The 25,042-nt window shown below is 33.0% G+C and overlaps 1 pseudogene; it reads right to left on the bottom strand.

Annotated features, from left to right (window-relative positions):
* Positions 1–11,570: 11,570 nt before the first annotated feature.
* Positions 11,571–24,832, bottom strand: LOC133799627 (type II inositol polyphosphate 5-phosphatase 15-like; annotated as a pseudogene).
* Positions 24,833–25,042: the final 210 nt, after the last annotated feature.

The following is a 25,042-nucleotide window of genomic DNA, read 5'->3' as shown; positions in this document are numbered from 1 at the left end:
GTTATAGTAATATTAAAAGTGGTATTTTAATATGATATGAATGCATATTTTGATAAGTTATGATTTTTTTTTATTTTGATTGAGAAAAATATTTAGATTCTATTATTGTGATTTTTTTTAAAGAAATTAAATAGTGGCTGAAAGTTTGGTTTAAAAAGTTTAAAAATGATTATTTAATTGTCACATATGGATTTATGCTACATAAAACTAAGTCTTAAATAATTTAAATAAAAATATATTTTTTTCTCACATCATTTATGTAACACAATTAACCAATGATAAAATTTATTTTCTAAAGAAACATATTAAACATAGGTATTTTAATTAATTCCAAGCTTTTTGGTTAATTCTTTGTAATTTGAGATTAATAAATGAAATTGTCACATATTTTATTTTTAAGCTAAATCAAATTATTTTATAACATAAAATAATGTTTCGATAAATTTAATCAACCTAGAAATTTTAAGAAAAATAAAGCTTGTCATATGTCTATTATTTTTTAAAACAATAAAAGTAAGAAATGTAGAATTATCGTTTTTAAAACGTCGCCATTACGTAATGTTCCCACGTATGCATGTTACATGAAAATCCACTTTTACGTCCAAAATTATGTTTATTATTCAACTATGTGGTTTTTATAAAAAGATCATGCATGTAAAATAGGTAAAATGAGCATTATTCTTTTATGGCTTTCTGTGTAGTTAAGAATAATTGCATGTTATGTGTAACTCTTATTATGTGTGCATGGCCCATGCACACATGAGTTGTATGGATGGGCAAAATAGTAATTTTATGAACCTAAGAAATGTTGTTTTGATTATGATATAGGCTCGTTGAAAGGTTGTGAAATTTCTTAGCTCGGACCTGAGGTAAGGAAGTTAGATAGATTCTATGGTTTTATGCTATGAATGGTAAGACTGTTGTATGAATGAATTGTTATGAATTATGAATGCCATAATGTGATGATATGTTGAATATGATATGTTTATGGATGTTAGACACATCAAACGAGTTACTAAAGATATAGAGACCTAACTCATAGGGCGGACGCGCTGAGGTTATTCAAGGACCAGAGACTCTTGTTTACCTCATAAGGTGACATGGACAACTAGCGAGCCATGCTCATCATGTATGCTGTATGAATGTGATTTGATGATATGTTACGAATACGTTATGATAGGCTATGATGATATGTTACGAAAATGTTATGATATGCCATGATGTTTTAGATGAACGTTAGTGTTTGTATTTGTTGTATTCTTACTTGCTTATTGTTTGTACTTCCTTACTGGGCTTTTAGCTCACCCCCTTACTTTCCTTCCAAGTAGCAAATAAGATTTCTTTATGGCACGCGTGGTGACGTGAGGGGTTCTATCATCGTGGGGTGTATGGCGTGGGGAAATCCTATGGACGGAAAAACGATCATCTTAGAACGCCATTTAAATTATGTTTTGTTTTAAGAGACTTTCCTAATTATCAGTGGGACTCAGTTATTTAATTTTTGTTTCTTTTGAACTTTGCATAAAAATTTATGTTTTCTTTTAAAACTAATGGCGCCAACTTGCATGGTTTTAAGCAAGTCCCCACTGAGACTTTGATAATGAGTGGTATTCCTTTATAAACTATGTTATGTGAATGTTTTATAAGTATTAGTTTAGGGTGTTCTTTACAAATGGTATCAGAGACAGGTTGTCCATGTTTCCAAGGACCCTCCCCATACACGCTAAAGATGGGAAAATCTCACTTCACCGCGTCATAAGTATTTGCTTATGTGTTATTACTTGCTTCTATTTTATTTAATTTTTCTATAGTTAACTGCAGTAGTAAATATGCCTCCTGTGTTAAGAACGACAAAGAAACAATTGATTAAGGAGATCCGCGCGATTCCAAAGGTCAAGCTTGACGAACACCATTACGATTGGAAGATAGCGGTTTTAAAGACGACAAAGGAGGTATGCGATCGTATACAAGGAATAATGAATAAGAGGGGAGCCTTGCTTTGGCCCATAGAGCCATTCTGGGTGATGAGTGAAGCGTTGTCGATGTATTCGGAGGCTCTTCTATAGTGGAATCAATCATGGAATGATGTTGTGCCTAAAGACCTGGAGTTTAGAACCATGGAGTTTGCGATCCGCGATTTTCTAGAAAATTACGAATTTAGTCATATGGAGTTGGTGCTAGTAAAGACAGATGATGGCGAAATAGAGGAACGTTTAGAGACGGTGCATGATGTGGAAGGAGAAACGGCAGTTGAGGAAGTACTGCGAGCTATATCGCGTCTGACCGCAACTGCTGGGGTAGACCACTCTCAAATGTGATGGAAAATGTCTTGAATGAAAAACCTGGATGCTGTGTGGAATTTATGTCATATCTGAACAGCTCGTCCATAGTCGCCAGCTGAAAAAAGTCATGAAATAAGTATTAGAAATGCACAAAATAAGCTCCAGTCAAAATAATCAATGCATAAATGATCAACTGAGGTATATGCATATACCATTTCTTTTGTGTGGTCCAATTTTTCATCCTTTTCCTCTTCTATTTGTTTAGGATCCCAAATTTGAACTGCTTTTCGACCCATGACTATCATCGCCAGGAAACAGTTTGACACAATAGGACTATTATCAGTGAACATAGGGACTAGAATCTGAAAATCAAATTATGAATCAACAAACGTGATATACTTTATATCAATTAACACTGATTTCAAATATTTGACGTTTAGAAACTTTCAAAGTAGGGATAATATAACCTCTCGACATAGACGGAAATTGCCAAAATGATATTCCTTCCACTTGTTTTCAAAAGCAGCCCGCCGAACAGGGTAATAAGTCCCGAGCTGTTCTTGCTGTAAAATTTAAATTTAATAAATGGAAATTAGATGTTTCTTAGCATCTAAGAAACAATATTTCAGACAATGGAACACACCCAAAAAATAATCTATAAGTTCATTACCGAAACATCTGCTGGCATAAACCAGATCAAAGGACAAGAATCGATAATGAATTTTTGGCGTTTCTTAAAAGTTATGATCCGTGCATAGCCCGATATTATCTGAAAACAAACATTTAGTCCACTAAACTACCTTAGAACTAAACATTCAATGCAAAGAAATGAAGTAAAAAAGAAAACTTAAAATGGCCATTCAATCATACCACGCAACAGTTATCATTACAAAACTATTATTCATATAATTGAACCAATTTATACCTCTTTGCGCACCCTGTTATGAGGCTGAATTGACCTCATGCATTCCCTACCCAATTTAAGCTCGTCATAATCACAAACTACATAACTGCATCCAATGAAAATGAAAATCAACTTAATTATTTTCGTATAATAAACACACTTGACAGTTTTAATTTTAGGAATTATTGAAACTTACGAATCTTGCAGTTCTGGGTTATAGATGAACTCGACCAACTTATACATCTGCATGGAGATCGATGAAGACAACTTGAAAGGCCCTGCTATAAGACCTTCACTTGACTGAAACTTCTCATAACCTTCCTTCCCCCAATTCTTCGGTTCAACAGGTTGTTTGAAATGGTCATTGCTAGCATTCCGGAACTCATCGATCACTGTGGTCAGGTCCATAACGGGAGGAAATCCAGCTCCCTCGGTGTCTTTTTCTGCATTATCTTTAGCAGTACGGTCGTCCTGTTTGGGAGGGCCATCCACAACCACATTGTTTGCAATGAAGTTCTTCATCTCCCTTGAAACCATTACCTTAATAACCTCTGGTAACCCCTCAACTAAGGCAACCAAGGAATCCATTTGAGAAGATAGCTTCGTAACCTTCTCCATCAATAAGTTAATAACATCATTATTTGAGGTAGACGGACTAGTATCATTGTCATTCAGGACATCCATGAGTTTGATCTGGTATCAACAGACAACATTAGCCAACATAAAATACAAGAAACTTAATAAAAAAAGGAAATATAAGAAGGTTCTTACAGTTTTGCACCCACTATAGCCACCATTGTGACAAATATGATTCTTCACTCTTTTGCAAGAAGCATCATTCCAAAATTTAATTTGAGGAACACTCCAGTCAACAGAAAATTTGGGCACATCAATATGGTTAAAGTACAAAAGCTATAAAGTAAAATAAATATGGGTCAGTAACCAATTAAACAATGTATGCAAATTAAAGTTAAATAAAATATGATAAACTGGATAAGTTAGATATTAAAGAAAATGATTACCTGAAGAAAAGCAGTGCATCCGTTTATGTGATATGAAGAATTAGACTGATACTTGCCAATGGATTTCATTAGCGTGCTGTATGAGTGGTCGACCCAGTTGTATGACCGAATCATGGTGGGATCACTTACTGCATTTATGTAACTGGCTCGAATATCCGGTCCAGCACGAGGGACCAAGACGCTGCCAACAATCATAAGAATGAAATTCCCTATGAAAAAATCATCAGCCAACTTGTAATTATTAAGACTTCTCTCCAAATATGCAAGAGAGATTCGAGGTTTGCCACCCGAAATCCTAGCCTTCAGATCCTTATCACGGACTCTTTCATCAACTTGAATGGGCAAGTGACCATTCGGAATGTCCATTACACGTTATAAAATCCTACTTGACAATAAAATCTTATGGCCATACAGATTGAGACAGTTACTACCCACATCAACCCCCTGAACAAGCCACTGAACTAGTGGACTGTACACATGTGGAAAATCAACATTTAAATATGAACCAAACCCTGCCGCTACTACCATTGCTTTTTGTTCATTAGTTAAGCAACTCACTATTCTAACTACCCGTTCAAAGGAATATCTTGTGACTATGTCACGTGTATCAACCTCTAAACAAACATCATCTTCTCCAGACTTGCTAGAAGAAGCTGTATTAGTTGCTTTTTTTTTTTCCTAGAATTCTTTGGGGAGGCTGTATTGAAAGCAGCCATCCACTTTCCAGCCAGCTCCTTCTGCATCTACACGAAACCAAATAATACCATTAATCATTGCTAATAAATAACACATGAAAAATACAAAGTGTGGTTATATTCCAAGTACAGTATCATACCCCAGCGAGCTGAATTCGATTCTGCTCTCTTATAGTGGCCTCCATTTTGCGGGTAGTTTCTGTTGCCATTTTCTCAATTGTAGCACTCCTAATAGAATAGAACATAGTAAACATTAAATACAAAATAATGTGGCTAGTTAATCAATACTCAACAGACTAATTGAAAAAAACAATGGTAACAAATTCTCACATTAAATCAGTCACATTGTCCTTCTTAGCAACAACATTTTCGTTCTTAACCACACCCTTCTTGGCCACCTTATCATTAGTAGCCACAACACCGCGCTTTCGTTTAATCGTCATTTAAAAAATGATCAATAATTTATGACTAGCACAGTGATTCAGGCAACAACTAAATAATTTAGCCTGCAAAAAGTCAAGAATTAGCTCCAAAATTAAGGACAATTCTACTTGTAAACTTATACAACCTCTAGTTCATATAATAAACTATTCCTCACTATTTTACTTGATTTGCCAGCATTTTTAAAATATATATTAGCTATTTTTTTAATAATTTGTCCCCAATAAATTGCTACTTACAAAAGATACATTTAACAAGTATAGATTACAATTTAACAACAAAGAGAGGATAGTACTACAGTCATGAATATTTGCTAATATTTTAGTGGATATCTTTTATAGTTTTTAAGCCTTGCATCAGCATATTGGGAAGCTAAGAAAATGAGCCGAGGCACGAATATAGGGCAGCCAAAACAAGTTGCCATGGGAGCATTTATGAAGCATTAAGATAATTATATAGTCTTTCTCTGTTTTCAGACATAGTTTGGAGAATATTTGTTATTTTTAGTCTTGAAAAATGGAAACAAAGAGAAAGGAGAATATTATTTTTTCTAAAGATAATGGTCCTTCACGGAAAAGATAAATGAATAGTAGATAATCATCTTTCAAGTCAAAAAAATTAATATAAATGTTGAAGGCCATGAGTTCTAGCAACAAAAAAAAATTAAAAAATAAATGTGCATCCTATAGTAACAGCTGTGTATCTTTTATTAAATCTCTGTGCTAACATTTGTAAATAATGTGCAGATAGCTAACATTTATCATTAAGACCAACCACAACTTTCAAATAATTTCAAGACACAGTATGGTGCACACAGGCATCAAAACCCAATTATCAAAATGTTTAAAATATTTTACTATTTTGACTTTGTTAAATAGTAACTTGATAACAACACACTTTAGTTTTATACTTATATAAAACAACAAGAAAATACACTAGTAATAATAAGGAACTTAACTGACCATGATATACATACATATCTTATTCATATGTTTTTTGTAATTGATATTATCACATAGCCAATTTAGTTGTGTTAAGCTATTCATTTTTGCCTTGTTCTAAGTTCTTTTTGTCTACAAGATTTCTAAGGTTTTACAATTTTTTTTTCCATTATCATTTTTATTACATGCAATGATGAGAAAATGGAAGAGCCATACACTTTTGAAGACACACCACACCCAGATCACACACCACACATAGATAGTATAGTTGCTAGTGCTTATGAACTAATGAATTGCACAAACAAGTTTCAAGACCATGGAATCAAACACAACACCACACCCAACCGATGGAGCAATTATGCATTATTAGCACTAAATATTTTTTAGCCAAAACATTAGAACCAAGACTCCATTATCAGAAAGTTTGAACCTAGAAAATGAATAGAAAGCACAAACAATTTTTCACCCAAAAACTATTCAAAATAATCACCTTTACACTAATGATCATTGACAAAATTGCATACAAAGAAACAAACACATGTTTCGTACCTCAAGAACAAAAAATGCTAATTTCTCCACTGAGGGTTTAATGAATTGCACAAACAAGTTTCAAGACTAGGGAATCAAACACAACACCACACTAAACAGAGGGACCAATTATGCATTATTAGTATTATATATTTTTCAGCCAAAACATTAAAAACAAAACTCAATTATCAGAAAATTTGATCATAGAAAATGAATAGAAAGCACAAACAATTTTTCAATCAATGGAAGGTTAGAAACTAGTTAAAAGTTCACTTTTAAATATTTATTTCACTTAGGCCCTAAATTAGGCACTCTACTTGACAATGTATCAAGGAATTTTCTTACTATAGCAAACAAGTAACTATCAGACACTCAACACAATAACAATAATTAAATAGAAATAATAAATAAACTAGTCTCTAAATACATATCAAATCCAACTAAATCTCGAAATCCAGAACTTGGGTATATCACAATCAAAATAAGTCTACAAAATATAACAATAAGTAGTTCTTGTACCTTTTTTTAGAGCATTCAATCAAATAGGTTATGTGCATGTTTAAAACTCAATATATACTATTTAATATCACGCCTATACACCAAAATTAGAATGATACCAAAATTAGGGGTTCGACTCATGAACTAAATATACAGTACAACAACTCTAAACATGCAAAAAGTTTAATCACACATTATTATTAGGCATATTGATTTAATGTTGCAGAGCTAACCATTAATTACAAGATTTATTAAAAGGACATTTTTTCAAAGTAATTGTCACTGCAATTCTCACTTTATGCAAAATCTACTCATAAAAAGATAGTATACTGCTTATAAAATAGAAATGTGAACTAATTTTTTGTTTTCATCCATATATTTGCATAAAGTATTCAACATAAAAAATGAACTTCCACTTTCGTATCAAGTATACTACTATTAGCAATGTTTTTAGTAAACTAAACTAGACTGCCTTTTTGTTCCAAAAATTCAAAGTATCTGTACGAGTGTCCTCAGTCTCATATACAAGAAATCAAATTATTTTCCATAAACCCATTTTCTACTCGCATAAACAACACTTTTGAAAATACTCCACAAAATACAACAAAAACTTTTCAACGAAAAGCCTCAGCGAGTGAATCACAGTAAAGAACAATGAACAAGATCATACAAAACTTTATACCTAGATTTCGTGCTTGAGTAGGCTCTAATGCTTCGTTCTTCTCAGGTTTCTACGCCAGATATTGAATGCCCCTACAACAGCAAGAACACTCGACTGAAAGTCACAACAGCAACTGATGGAGTATTAAAGGATGAAATCAAAAAAATAAAAATAATGCAGGGGTTTTCTTCCTGAGAAGAGGGTAATGTTAAGAACTGCAAGATAATGGAAATGGTAACCGGCTCACTACAACACTGATTTTAGAAGACAAAAATCAGTACGAGCAAGCCCAATTCGATTCATATTTTTGTTGTTCCACATAATTATAGATTAAGATGAAGAAAATGAGAGAAGAAGTAATGAAGCGAGACCTGAGTTACTATCAAGCCAGATGGTCAATGAGTCTTGGTTAAGACTTTGATGCTTAGAACCCCAAAGGTTCCTAAAGCCTTGATCAAAAGTAATTGAACCAAATTTTAAACTTGGGTTGTACCTAGGAGAAGGTGGGCGCAGAGCTTGGCTTGAGGAATAATGGAAATGGTAACCGGCTCTCTCTCTCCAGCAATACCAATGTTGAATTGAAGCCATACCCCTACTCCCTAGTCTATAACTGTCAAATTAGTGACAGTTGCACAGTCTTTTGCGCAGGGCACTCCCCAGCCATAGATTACATAAATGGTCACGATGAAAAGTATATAAAAGCACCAGAACCATTGGATAATCTTCTCACCACCGTTGTTACCATAGACTCCCGGCGCCACCACCACGATAATCTTCTCACCACCGTTGTTACCATAGACTTCCTCCCATTGTTAGCAACCATCTCCTGCCACGTAAAAGGGACATTCGAGGTTGCCTTATTCTTGGCAGCTGCTTGAACTTGAAGGAACATTCGACGTTCTTCCGAAATGATCTTGGTCCAACAAATCTCACCTTGACACCACCATCTTCGGCAGAATCCGACTGGGTTAGACTCAGAGGTTATCGGGATTAAAGAGGAGAACCTTGAAGAAAAAATCCATCCCAATGCGTACACGACTAATCATGCTTCCCTGGCTTCTGATAAACAAGCCACTCATGATGTATTTTTCGAAAAAGGACTCCGGCGAACTCCAAAAAACGACTCATATATAAGGCTTTTAAAGTTCATTAAAATACTGAGTCTTAAGAGGAAAGACAAGACAACATCAATGACTTGTCTAATATATATACCATGCATTTTAGAATATGCAGTTTATAATGACTAAGCTATATATATACACTACAAGAAAAAACAGTATTCATAACACTTAAAAAGTGCTATCTGAGACTATTGATAGCACTTCTGAAAATGCTAACGTAGCCCATGTTATTAAAAGTCCAGTCTTTTCTATAACATTTTTTGAATGTTATGATCGGTGTTATCTTAAACTATTCAATAACACATTTTTAGGTGCTATAATATTCAAATAATAACATTTAGATAGAGTTTTTGATTATAAATTTGAAGTTTAATCTTGTATTTTTTCATAACACTTTTCAACTGTTACATTTGATTATTTTGATAACATTTTTAGTTTGTTATATTATATAAACCATAACGATTTTTTACGCTTATAATATGCTTTTAAATCATAACATATAGTAATAAAATTTTAAATTTTATTTTGATAAGTATACTTATATGGTTTTTTTTTAATTAAAAGATTTTCATTATTGTATTTTGATAAAAAAAAATCAAAATTAATCATAAAATGTAATTCTCAAGAGATTGATAAACCATAAGTATTACATTAAACAATAACTAATTCAAACTATAAATATGTCTACTTCATGAGATCTTAGTTCTAACTTAAGTTTGAAAGCATAATATAATAAAGTTTCATAATCTTGAACAATTTTTACTTCAAAAATGAAAAATAGAAACAAAACTTTATAGTAATTTTCCTAAACAAGAAAAGTTTTTGGTCATTGAAGATGAGAGAAATACAACATCCATAAAGTTGACCATTACAAAAACAACAATAACAACAACATGATACCAGCCTGCCATCATTTAATTTGGAAAGGCTGAATATACATGCCATTCTCAACATAGAACAAACACTTGTGCAACATTTTCTCAGTAAATTCCAAGGATGACCCTGTACCGAACCTTCTCGCAGTACGATTTCCAGTATTTTCCATACCTACAATAACAATCACATGTCAAGATTTTATGCCTTTATCTGTATGAAAACGCGCAAACCATTATTCATTTCTTCTACTTATTTATTTTTCTCTACACTGGCATCGGTTTGTAAATTGTCTAAACCTGTTGGACCAGAAACCACTAACATGATCAGAGTTTGTCTCTCCCATACAAGCAAATAAACTAGTAGCACTCGTAAGGTAAGTTTTAACTAATGAATTACCTCAACTTCGGGATCTATTTGAAAAACTAAATTTGGAAGGTTTACCTTTGCAATTTTTTAAGGGACATATAATTTTTCATAAACAAATGATGAGATTGTGTTTGCTTACTTGGATCAGCACCGATCATCATCCCTTTTCGCCCGGCCGAGGAGAAGGATTGTAAGAAACACCACATAAAAGTAGGGTAAAGCCTGCAGGACAAGAGTGATTCAATTCAAACACAACTTCTAACAACATAAACAAATCTAAACCCCAGAAGGAAAATTACTTACGTGGTTAAAAAGAGCTGGAACAGTCCAGAAAAATGCAGCTAATATTTCTGGGACATGGTGGTTATGAATGAAAGCTAATATTGCACAAGTGGCAGTTATATTTACATGGATCAGCTAAAATTACTTACTTGGATCAGCTAATATTTCTTCTTGGTTATGAACCCCCCGCATTCATAACCAAGAAGAAAAAAAATCCAGCTAGTTCATATTTACATGGCAGAGCCTGAAAACGTACCATCCCGAAGTTAAAAGAATGCTGCTTTTTGTTTCCCCAGTTGTGGTAGTGTAAGTGGCAGTTATCTGTGAAACAGAAAGGGGAGAATTATGCAGGATTTAGCAGCAGATATACAGAAAATTGTATGTATAATGAGAACCAAATAACGAGTTTCAGAGAACCATATACCTTTGATGGAGCTTTACCCCAAACCAAAGCTTTGCCATTTGTTCTGCGAAACTCTTGCCTTTGCCTATCACAGTCGTAGTTGATGTATATGCAAAGAATGCCTGCTACTAGGATGTAGAGTGCCAACTGTGACAAAGCAAAGTAGACAACTAAAATTAAGAATTAATTTAACAGGGACAATGGGGAAATAGGACAGAAAAGAAAGTATGGTTGGTTGCAAAAAAAATCAAGTCTACGCTCATCTCATGGGCTTGGCAGCTTACAAACAAAGTTACAAGCATTCAACTTTTGCATTTGGCTGGTAGAATAGATTTGCAGCTTCTAACTCAAATCTAGAATCAAATTGCCAATATACAGCTTTTACAAGCTAATAATAATATTACTGGTGTATACCAAGGGGAGTTAGCTCAAATGGGAAGACATGTGGTTTGCTTCCATAAGGTCTAAAGTTTGAATCCCACCAAGGTATCTACATAGCCATTGCTATAGTTTCCTACTCAGCCACTTTTCCGTTCACTTCATGCTGGTAAAAAGAAAAAAGATAGACGTTAAATACTAGCAAAAGAGCTAAAGAGTGTGTCCACAAAGCAATCTGTTGTAGAAGTGTAAAACAGGAAGGTCGGGTCTGATTTAGAGGTAAGAAATAACCACCAGGCCAGCTGCACGGGCACACAGTAAAGTAAGATTAAGTGTTCTTTTTGTTCAAATGAATTATACAGAGAAACAATCCTTGAACAAGAGGGAAAATGCATTTAATAGATCACTTCCTCTCTATATGTTTCTTAAATTACAAATTTATCAGGATTAGAAATGTCTTTCTAAATTCTTTTACTGATATTTCTTAGCACTAGTGGTGTAGCTTTGCAACAAATTTAAAATTTGAACATTATATCACTAATATATATATAACTGAAAAATAAAACGAGCCAAGTAATAAAAACACAGTATAATTTTGTAATCCTCTCAACCAAACAAAATAAGAACCTGCAAAAGTATAACTATTGTTCTTTTTTAAAAGCAAAACAAGTTACCTCAAGCCAACGAGGAAAGCCAAAGGAGCCTCTAGGACAATGATCTGATGCAAGCCCATCCTCATTAACGATAGTTTGTCCTTCACAAAGGATTTAAAATAATGCATCTCTTTCCCCACATTTATTAGTAATACGCAAGATCGATGTGTCCTTGTTTTGAAGAATTATGTTGTTTGTGCTGATGATCGTTTCGGGAATCTTGCACAGTTTTTCAAGTATAGCTTTGACTTTCTTATTTGTTCCAAGAATCTCTCCAAGCTCCTGTCTCCTAACTGATTCATCAACTCGTGCAATATCAACAGCAAAGATGCAGCGGACAGGCTTATGATCACTGTCTGTCACATCCATGCAACCCTCATACCTATCAAACAGAAGATGGCAGGTATTTAAGTATAAAACCATGGTGTCAGTGTATCCTAGACAGGAGTAGAAAAGATATCAGTATAAGTTGGCACAGGTGTTAGTCCAGTACACAAGAAATTTTAATAAAATTATTGAGCATTTTTTCTCAACTCTGTTCCCTCCCTTCATATGTGTGATTTGAAGTTTTGAACATCAAATTTTGAGCAGATTAATATGAACTAAAGAGCTAGAGACTTAGCCAGAAACAAAACTAATGAGCTTCTTTTGATAAGTACATGCATCCAAATATGGCCTTGACAATCACAACCCTATTAAATACAGAATAAAGAAATGCATCCCTGTAAACCCGTAGAAATTTATCTAGTATCGCACTGGAAGAATTTAAGGGGGTTCTAAAGGCCACCTGGATGGCCTTAGACCAGATAAAAAATTATGAGATACATTCCATTTGTTTTTATACTTTATTGCAATTGGGAAAAAAAAATATATGTTACATATTAGAATCACTTACTGCAATATTAAGGAAACAACAGGACAGTTCAAACTGCATTCTGATGCAGTGGTTGAACGGCTATCACGGTATATGATTCTATCACACCAAGCTGGAATTCGCTTCTTTTCACCTGAATCATACCCTACAAAAAGATAATTTACAAACAAGTCAATTATTTCCGGAAGCTTTTTATCAGCATCAATGAAAAGCTCTATAGCAGGAACAAAAGCCCACCTACAAGATTTTTTTTACCTGCTAAACACCTGATTAGAAGAGATACAAACTACCCCAACCACCCATCTCTCGAACAGTTCAATTGGCATAAACTGAACAATACTACTTGCACAGAAAAAGTTACCTGCTAAACCAACTTGGTGTCTTTCAAACTTGTATGTGGGAGGAAACCTAATATCTGCCTCACACATTCCTTGAAAGACTTTTCCAGCTTCCATTTCTGCTCTAAGTTGATCCTTTTCTCTAAGCCAATCGAAACATCTTTGTGACACAAAATCTCTAGCTTCATCACAAGATATACCATCTAATCGATAATTAAGATCACCAAGATATATGACCATGTCTGCCTCAGATAATTCAGGCATCCCTTCAGCAGAGTAGGAAACACCAGTCTGTGAAGACAACAATGCTTCATAAAATGAACTGAAACTATTTAACTTTGAAAAAAAAAATAACTCAGACCAATTTAGCATGCTACAGTGATGACATGTACATACAGTTGTATTTCGAAGCACCTGAGCAGCACATGAAGCACTAGCTGCAACAGAAAGGACCAATGGCAATCCAGATCTATAAACAAGCCAAAATAAATACATTGAGAAGACAAGCGAACTAAAAAAGAATAGGTACAGTATTGTACCGGAAGCGGCATTGAAGAGATTAGTTGGTCGACTGAAGGACATTGTCTAGTATACATGATCAAAGTCTGCATTGCGACGATTAACCGCTTCTAGATGTGCAGCGAAGTGACAGTTAACAAAGCACATTATTCGATCATACACTCTCATCCTCAAACCAACAGCTCCCTAAAAAAAAGTCATCAATTTCTATTTAGACAAAAGGCAGTTCACATATTTACTTATGTTGAGTATATGCATCAGCAGGCATGAACATATATAGATCTATTAGCCAAACAGAAACCATAAAGAAACTGTTTGGAAACCATCAAGTCTTTGAATGAATAAAAGTAACAACAATGTATGCATCACAATCATGTCATTCAAATTAACATAAAGAGCCTACCTTATTACCAATGGCACGCCCAAAGCCACACAGAACTACTGCTGCATCAACATCTCCAACATAAGCTCTAATATCAGTTCTCACCCTAAAGGATGACATTCAACAATCATTAATGAAAAATCTTAACTGACAAAGAGACCATAAAAAGATTAAGTAGGCAGAATGCAAAAGCATGGAAGAGAAGAACAAAAAAATCTTAAATATAAGGTTTCTATCCTTATTCCTGATAAAATCTAGTTCGAGACAAACAAACTAAAAATTACCCACTTGATTTTAAGAAAGTAAGAAACAACTGAGTTCACTTGAGATACAGTTAGTAATAGGTTAAATACTTGAAGTTATTAAGGAGTTAATCAGACACGGCACTTAAAAAATGGTGACGCAAAATTAAGTCTCTACATCTGAGACATTGAAAAAATAATAACAATAACAATTCACAAAAGAGTTTTTGATAGAAAATACCAACCATGCAGCAATAAGCAAGCCTACTAACTGCCTAGAACCAACTCGTTCAAATGTTGATCCTTCATCCAATGTTTTGTTAATCATATCCAGCCACCACTGCCCAACAGAACTCCCCTCAAGACCTACCTACAGTCAGGAAACAAGAAAAGTCATTATAAAAAGAAACAGATATTTAATGCGCTAAAAAAACAAAAGAAATAAATAATCATAAATCATGTTATAATTCCATGTATTAATTCCTTTAATTAATTCTAAGAAAAAAGGCTCGTGATTAGTTGAACATTCACCTCTCATTTTCATTGCATAATTAAATTTTATTCTTTTCCCAGCATTCAGCAATCAAATTATTCTTAGATTTACATATTATATTGCATGGGCAAGAGCACTTGATGGAAGCATTAAAGTATCAAAGTTAGCAGATAAACAAATAGCATTTACAATTTTACATACCCACATATATAAAAGTACAACTTATGATTAAATTCAGTGTCTAAGATATTGGCTTCAATCATGTTCATTAAAAAATCATCAGGAACATATTGTGCCCATAATATAAGTTATGATTGGTCAAGAACTTCACAAACAATTATTTGAAAATGTCATCTTATATTCATATTGTAAGAGTTCAAAAAAAAAAATTCCACCAAAACTATTTTTAGACGTGTAGAGAGCAAATAGTGGGAAGCGGGAATGTAGGCGTACCATAATGCAAAGGATAAATAACCAGCAGTCCACACTTTGGCTCTGGAATCATCAGATAAGAGGTACTTGACATCGGAATTAAAGACATTGACGAAACCATTTGCAGCGAGTTGGCCCCTTGGGTCAATGAAGGACCTCTCTACAAGTAGTGCAGCCATGGGCCTTTCTTCAACAGTTAAAGATAAAGATCTTTCAATAGCTTCCCAAGGCCATATCTTAATAACACCAGCCTCTGAACCCGACCACAGGTCTCCCCTGGAACAGCAAAAGTCAAGACAAAATTTTCTTTAAGCCAAAGAAATGAAATTTGGGCAATAAAAAATGTAAATGATAAAGTTAAATCATAACACTGCGGATCCAGTTGAGGTACCATATGCTGTGATAACGAGAGAGAGAACGAGGCCTCTATGAGCCTGCCACGACAAGCTTTCCTTGAAATTGGTTCGAGTTCCAGAAGCAGCAGCATCCTTGAAATTGGTTCAATCTACTGATGAATTCTTAAGTAAAATTTTCATATATCTGAAGCTAATGTCAATTTTTTTTTTCAATCAACATGAAAGGAAAAGTTCTCAATTAAATATATGGGATCAATACATATTATATTGGGTTACCTGGGTCTTGGTTTAGCTGCTCCGTGCTCGTGTGTGCTCCAACAGCTCAACGGGAAAGAGTGAAGAGAGACTAAACATGGTGTTGTTCAGTCGGACTTTAGAGTATCGGGGCTTGAGGAAGAGAGAGTCGATAGACTCTGTTAGAGAGAGAGCTTTAGCTAGGCGTGGTCATGGCGTGATGGAGAGAGTCGATAGACTCGGTGAGAGAGAGCGCAATGGAGAATGGAGAGGGAACTGATAAAATGAAGGCGAGAGAGAGAGGATGAGGCGTGATTAGGGTGAGCTGAATCCGAATGAGAGAGAGAGAGGATACCCAAATGATATTTTTCATTTTCATTTGGCGGTAAGTATTTTCACTTGCCGCCTTTAGGGTAAAATTTCAGCTTGTTTGTTTTTATTAGTATATATTTATAGTACTTCTAAATTTATGTAATATTTTGACGTAATATATAAGCAAAATTATTGTAGTGATATATATATATAGTATATATGTCCTCATAGTAAAAAAAAAAGCACACGTGTTATAGGATATAGATGGCCATGCGATTTTAATGAGTACTCAAGTTTCAGTTTTGAATATTGATATTATTTTATGTTATTATCTACATATATGATAGTTGTCCTTATATAACCATGGTTATTGATTGAAGTTCTATGTACAACAATTTATTTTTATGTTATTCCTTATATATTTGTAGATAATTTCTTTTTGTTGTGTGAGTTGATTTTTAGTTATTTTTTAGTTTATTTTAGGTGTATGTAGTTAATATAATATATATTAAGAATATGATGAGTAATTTTTTTAAGTTTGATTTAATTATGAGATTTTTTGTGATTTTTTCGTTCTTGATTGTTAATCATTATCTGGTTTATTTTAGGTATACGTGTAGTTATTTTGATGTATTTTTTGAAATTTTTTAATTTTCAGTTTTTATGTATGATTTGATGTCTAGTTGATTTTGAGATACTTTTTAGTGTTATTTTTTTTAGTTGTTTAAATTTATGTATAGTTGTTTTTATGTTGTTTAGATTTATGTATAATTGTTTTCACTTTGATTTTTAGTTGTTTTAAGTTTATATATAGTTGTTGTGTTGATGTCTAATTGTTGTCTAGTTGTTTTTGATATATTTTAATTTTTTTTATAAATAAAAAACATGTAAGTATGTAATGAGTTGACTTCTAGTTGTTCTTCATTTGTTGTTTTTAAATGTCTGTAGGTGAGTTAATGTTAGTTGTTGTCTTATTGTTGTTTTTGTGCTATTTAAATTTTATGTATAGTTGTTTTCATGTTGGTTTTTATTTGTTTAACTTTATTTATAGTTGTTGTGTTGTTGTTTAGTTGTTTGCACATATATTTTGATTTTTTTTTTAAAAAAAGAATTATTATTTAGTTGTTGTGTTATTGTTGTTTTTTAGTTGTTTCATTGACACCGTATTTTTGTAAATATAAAATTTTAAAAACGTAATTTCCAAAAATTTAAAATAATAATTTTGAAAAAAAAAATCAGAGACAGAAAAAAAGTAAAAAAATACCAAAAAAACATATATTTTTGAAAAAAAAAAACCCATTAAAAAAAGGCTAGACACGTAATAAGATATGGGAAAGAAAAGAGAGAGGGAACATATCGGACAAAGATCATGGTACCTGTTATATTTCTAATGTATTGGGATTGATTATATGGGTTTGTGATATGTGGGAAGGTGTTTGATGAAGAAAACTGATTTGGGAGGGGGTGTGTATACGGAAAGAGAAGGGAACAGGCCAAGGAAAGCCAAAAAAAAAAAAAAAAAAGTTTGGTTACAGTTTTTATATTTTTAGGGTATTCTTTTCAATTTTATGTTATAAGGAAATTTTTATATTTTTAGGGTTTTCCAGTTTTTCTTTTTTTGTTTTGTTTTTTTTAGTTGTTTTTGAATTGTTTTGTAGATGTTTCAATTTATGTATAGTTGTTTTCATGATTTTTTTAGTTGTTTAAATTTAAAAAAATTACAGAATGCACTGTATAAACCAAAAATATACGAAACATACGTTTGGTTACATTTATATGGTTACTTCTTCCATATTTACGGTAAGGGTGGGTAACTATTTGATACCCTGTATTTTTGCAAAGTATCATTTTGGTACCTCATGTTTATAATAATGCTCTCTAAACTCAAATTTAATTAATAAAATTTTATCAATTTATTCAAACAACTCTCAATTATATAAGTTCCAAATTTAAATTTAATTATTTAATTACACATAACTGATGACAACTTGATTATATTAACAAAAAATTATTCATCAAATCTGAGTTTAGGGTACCAAATATATATGATTTGAAAATACAGAGTACCATGTGAGCATTATTGAAAAAAGAGGGTACTAAAACTATACTTTCAAAAAACACAAAGTAACAAATGAGTAGATACCAAATAAAAATTAGAATTAAAATGAAAGAACAAATTTATTTCTCACCCTCTTTACGATATCACTTACTCCATTCTCTCTCTTACTTTACTTTCTCAATCTCTTCATCTTTCCCCTTTCTCATTTCTCATTCCTCAATTTATTTTCTCCATATTTATGAGTCATCCAACCTTTTGTAATCATCTATGGTGCCATTTTTGTATCTTTGAGCACATTTATTTGAGTTTCAATTTTTTCCCACTTTATTTTCGTTTGGCTATGTTATTCCTAAGATGGTCGTCATCCACTCGGAGTCTGCTTCTCCTGCTGTGAAGGAAGGGGCCTCATGCAAGCAGAAGGAGGCGGACATTGATGGCTCCATAGTGTCTAAGGATGAAAAAAAAGTTGAACGAAAATCGTGTCCTTTTGTCTAAAGTCAAAGTCATTTCAAAGAAACCAAAGAAACTGACACTTGGAGAAGTTCTAGCAAGTGGTGAAAGAGCATGTTAAGTCCATTGCTAATTTTTTTTTGAAGAGAAATGTTAGTTTAGTGGCTAAACCCAATGTATTTTTTGTTCATGATCTTTATTGAAATAGGTTGCTACAGTTTTGTAATATAAGTCACATTTTCAATTCCTCTATTGCATTGTATGTAAAAAATTGTTATAAGTTTGTAACATACATTTTTGTACATTTTTTTTTTCAAATTCTATGTCGTCTACATTTTTATCTGAATGTCATTATTTGTAAAGTTTTGTTACAAATTTTTAACTTTGGTTTTCATACTAATAAAGTCTTCTTATTTAAAAGTTGGTTATTTGAACGTAAGCTTTCCGATAATTGATTAATAATCATAAGAAATTCTTATGAAGTTTGTGTTAATATATACTGATTTGTTGTTCAAGGTGTTTTCACTAAATTCATTTCTCATACTATGTTGTCTGTAAAAGTTTGTTACAAATTGTTCTGTAAAGAATGGTTAAGATTTCATTATAAAACCAAATGCCAATCACCAAAAGAGTTAACTACAAAAATCTACTAAGCTAAAGTATCAAATAAGGTAGTTGTCAAAACCATATTCATGAATTTGAAAAACTAAATAAAGAAACATTTAGAGAAGCAGATTAAATTGAACAATGCTTAGTATATGTTTGTTGCTTCCTTTTATTGTGTTAGCTATTTAAGGCACTCACTATTGTTCTTGTTTGAGTATATCAACTTCAGATGATAACATAATTGTAGTAATAATATAAAAATTTAGAGAAATAAGGTTATAATATCGTAACAATTTGTTTTATAAAAGTTTTTTTACCTTGTTATCTTGTTTAAAAGTTTTTGTAGAGTCCAAGAACTTTACTTAGCTAGTTAGATAGTAGTATTATAGTAATTATATAATTATCTTTATAACTGTGGATTTTTGGTTCAGACCGGGATTTATTTGGACACTCATAGTAGTACTTGTAGATTTTCTAAGTTTAACCTATAGTTTAAGAATATTAATTTTAACCTAAGGTTTAATAAATATGGCTGATATTGAGGATAATATTTATTATACTATAAGGTTTAGATAAGAACCAATAGGATTTTAAGCACATGTTATGTATGGGTGATTAAGGATTAAGTATTTTGAGGATTTAATTTAATAATGGTAAAATTTGAATGCTCTAAGGTCAGTCAGCAGCTTTGAAAACGTTTAAGGGCTTAGTCAAGGCTGTTTACTCAATTTGAATTAGGCTTAAAATGTGTAATTTCGTGTTTAAATAATCAGCGAATGCCGATATATCGCAGCTATAGGGGGCGATATATCGCAACACGTAGATACGAAAAACACGAAACGATGCACGTTTGCCTCGGGCATAATGGTCCAGGCGATATATCGCCTATAGGGGGCGATATATCGCCTCCTTCAGCATATTTTGAATGTTTTTGAAAACATTTTCCATTCAACCCTTCAACCTCTTGATAAGTCCAGCATCTTTTTGAACGAGTCTTCAGCCTCTGCTGAACGATAATTCAAATTATTTTCACTTAAAAAGCCATTATTTTTATTCAAGTAAAATTAAGATCCTTTCATTCCTAAACTCTATAAATAGGACCTAGTACCCAGCCATTATTCATCTTTTGCTCTAAGTTCAGAGGCTGCAAGTTGCTAGGTGAGTGTGAGAGTGTAAACACTTGGGTTGGGAATCATAAGCTTGATCATCACAAGCTTATCAAACACTTGGGGAAGTAAGGTTTTATAGTATTTCGGTTCGAGGTTTAGATTGGTCTTACAAGTCTTCAAGGTATTTCCACACCTTAGTTCATTGGTATTATTTTATTTTAAGTTCTCATAATCTTCTACTCAGCCCTCTAACCTTAATCTTTATTTTGGTTAGGAAATCTAAGAACTTGCACATAAGTTTTTGGTAAGTATTTTCTCAATGGTTTAGTCCTTCCATTCCTTTCATTTCTCTTCTTCACCATACTCACTATTTTTTCAAATGGTTCTTAGGAGTGTTCCAAAGTCCCAACTCTGTCCTCTTATCCCGGTAATTTTGGTAAGGAAAATAGGATAGAATTCATATGTTATATGTTTTATATGTTATCTTATGTTTTTATGTTATGAAATGTGTTATGTATGTATGTATGTAGACTTGGGGATATGACCCATATGACTAACAAGCCCCAAATAGATTATGGGCATATGACCTGCTTAGCTAGTAGGACCCCACTAATCTAATGGGCATATGACTTGTTTAGTCTATGGGACCCCAAGTAATAATGTCCATTATAGTATGTGTATGATATAAGTGTTATGTTATGTTTTTATGTTTCTTATGAATTTATGTATATGAACTATGTGTTAGATTTTCCTTGCTGGGCATTAGGCTCATTCCTTTTTGTTTATATGTGCAAGAAAATAGCTATAGTGGCGGGAAAGATTCGTGGATGCTTGGGGAAATGTGTATCGGTGATGAATGGATTCAAGGAGTCGAGAGTTCGATTTCGAGGATGTAGTCTTTATTTATGGTTTATGTGTATTTTTCTGCACCTATTTATGTAATCTCTTTTCATTTCAATTAAGATATGTTTTTTTTTAAAACAATGGGATCCCATATCTTGCTTTGAGTTTATGTAAGTTTAAACATTGGTTTTTACAAGTTTTTAATAAAGTATGATCTTTTTCACTTATAAGTTCTATTAAATATTAGGGTCTATGTATAGTTTTCGTTAATGGTCCAAAAGTCTAGAGTAGTTGGGTCATTACAGTTTTGAACTTTGGTGTAACTTGTTGATTTTACAATTGGACCTAGCTTTTCATATGATATGAGCTCACTAAGAAAATATAATGAGCATGGTTGGTTGGAGTTTGCTATTGTAAATAAATGTAACAATAACTGGATTTATGACTTTTTACCTCATGTTGCAAATTTCGCCGTGAGATTCTTGTGACAAAATTTATGAATTTGCCCAAATTTTCTTAATGATTTTGGGAAAGAAATATTTGATGGTGGTATAGATTTTACAAACTCCCAATTTCGAAAAAATGGTCGTGGGACTATAACAGAAAAAAATAATATGAAATTGCCCATAATTTCTCAAAATTTTGTAAAGTTTTCGAATTAGTTTTTTTGAAGATTTTTCAATACCACCCTTTACAATTTCAAACATCTTTTCATATAAGTTTTTTGGATGCTTTTTCCTATTAGTTCTGTAAGTTTTTCGGTTCCAAGTGATGGAATTTTCAGACCTCTGTTATATTAAAAACTAATCTAGATGTATAACAATCCTAATGCAGAATAAACAAATTGTTACATAAAATTTAGAGGATCGAAAATGTATACCTCCAGCCATTGATCTTGATAATCTTGATCTACAATTCTCAATCTACAAAAGAAAAATAACATAAACTAGAACAAGTACACGGGCTTCTAAGCTCTCACTAACTCTTTAGATGGAATTACTGAAAGTCAGAATGAGCAACGAGCTTGGGGACCGGTAGTCTATATTTATAGAGTGAGACATTCCATTAGAGTCTTTGCCAGAGTTACAGATGTTGTGATATTCTCTCAAATTAATTGAGATATTCCCTCAATTTAATTAGGAAATTCAAATTGGGTAACAAATAAATGTTGATCATTTAATATCGAATATTTTGTGACTTTGATATATATTAAATCTAACTAATTTTTTTTATATATACCGTGTAAACAAAAAATATTCCAACATTCTCCCACTTGGTCAGCATTTAATGTATCACTCAATCCCAACGATTATCCTTGTTAAATAACAAACACATGAATCATGGCGATAGGTCCTCCTTTTATGTCGAATATTATTTTCCATGTATAACAATACATTTATTAAATAACAATGTAATTTATGTGGCTATGTACGTAAATGAATAAACCCTATGTTTATTCAGGTCCTATGAGGATACAATTTTCTCAAATAAAATTAAGATGCATATAAATATGAGAAAAACATCAAAATAAGAGTTTCATTGATAATAACTTCAGTTTGTATAATAAAATTACATAATGGAACCAAGTCCCATGTTCACTATATGATCCTTGAATTTATGAGGTGGCAAGCCTTTTGTCATAGGATCAGCAATCATCAATTCAGTGCTAATGTGTTGAATGACCACTTTATTTTCTTTAACATGTTCTCTCACGGCTAAGTAGTTTATGTCGATGTGCTTACTTTGACTACCACTTTTTTCGTTCTTAGCAATGAATACAACAACTAAATTGTCAAAAAACATTCCCAATGGCCTAGATATGGAATCTACAACTCTAAGGTCTGATATGAAACACTTTATCAATACACCATGCGATGTAGCGTCAAAACATGAAACGAACTCGGCTTCCATAGTAGAAGTAGCAGTCAAGGTCTATTTGTTACTTCTCCGTGATACAAATCCACTAACAAACATAAACACGTAACCAGAGGTTGATTTACATGAATTAGTACAACCAGCAAAGTCTTAATCTGAGTAGCCAACTAGTTCTAGGTTGTCAGTTTGTTTGAACATGTGTTTGTAATCTTTAGTTCCCAGAAGGTACCTCATAACTTTCTTTGCAACTTTCCAGTGGTCTAACCCTAGGTTACTCTAAAATCTTCCTAACATTCCGTTAGCAAAGGAAATGTCGGGTCTTGTGCACACCTGAGCATACATTAAGCTTCAACCAGCAGAAGCATATGGGATGTTCTTCATTTCATTCTTTTCAAAATCATTCTTTGGATACTGGCTCAAATTTATTTTATCACCTTTAACAACAGGAGCAACACTTGGTGACACATTCTTTCATCTGGAATAGCTCTAACACTTTGTTAATGTAGGCTTCTTGAGAAAGACCTAAGATACCTTTGAATTTATATCGATGGATCTTATTGCCAATGGTATAAGACACATCACCCATAACCTTCATCTCAAAGTTCTTTGAGAGAAATTGCTTCACCTCATGTAGCATGCCCTTATCATTAGGTCCCAGAAGAATATCGTTCACATATAGCACAAGAAAAAAAATCTTACTCCCACTAACCTTTTGGTATATACATTGATCCATGATATTCTCATCAAATCCAAAAGAAGAGATGACATCATGGAATTTTAAATAACATTAGTGGGACACTTGTTTTAAACCATAAATAGACTTCTTAAGTTTGCACACCAAATTCTCACCATCACTAGAGGAGAATCCTTCTGGTTGTTTCATGTATAGCTCTTCCTCTAGGTCACCATACAGGAAAGCAATTTTCACATCCCTCTCCTACAACTCTAAATTGAAATGAGCAACTAATGCCAGGATAACTTTTAGGGAATCTTTCTTAGATACCGGGGAAAAGGTATACGTGTAGTTAATTCCTTCTTTTTGAGTGAATCCCTTAGCAACGAGTCTCGCTTTGTGCCTCTCAATGTTGCCTAATGATTCTTTCTTTGTTTTGAAGACCCATTCACACCCAATAGCCCTTGCCCCAATAGGCAACTCAACAAGATCCAAAATTTTGTTGCTCTTCATTGAATTCATTTCTTCATTCATGACATTGTACAATAGTTTCGATTCTTTGTTATTCATAGCTTGTAAAAACGTTTTTGGATCATTTTTGGCTCCAATACTGTAATCAAATTCTTGAAAATACACAACGTATTCACTAGGTATCACCGATTTTGTTGTCCTAGTGGATCTTCTTATGGCTACACGAGTAGGCCCTTGGGGAGCGGTTGGTTCAGCTTGTTGTTCAACAATTGTAGGCAGCTCCTGAACAACTTGATCCATTTGAACTTCATCATCGACTTGTGGATCATCAACAATTGGTTGTGGTGGTTCAACATCCATTTGGATTTCACGGGTGTTATGAACTACATTCAATCTTGCTCTTAAGGTGGAAGGTTCCGAAGGATCTTTCTTAGAACCTAAGTCCATTGATTGATCATTCCCACTAATCAAGGAATTTTCAAGAAATTTTTCATTCCTTGATTCCACAATCATAGTGCTATGATATGGACAATAAAACTTGTAACATCTAGACCTTTTGCAAACTCGTTGCGTACATGTATATCCTAACTTCAGATGGGCATCCCTAAATGCGTACATGTTGCAAACTCGGTTTCCAAATTTTCCATAATGCAAAAGGAGGTTTTGAGACTTCTTTGGTTGGAACTCAGTTTAATATGTACAAGGATGCCTTTAGAGCTGCAG

The sequence above is a fragment of the Humulus lupulus genome, chromosome 9 (assembly GCF_963169125.1).
Source record: "Humulus lupulus chromosome 9, drHumLupu1.1, whole genome shotgun sequence".
NCBI lineage: Eukaryota > Viridiplantae > Streptophyta > Magnoliopsida > Rosales > Cannabaceae > Humulus > Humulus lupulus.
Note: the sequence above shows the minus strand (reverse complement) of the source record. Positions and strands in the feature narration are given on the sequence as shown.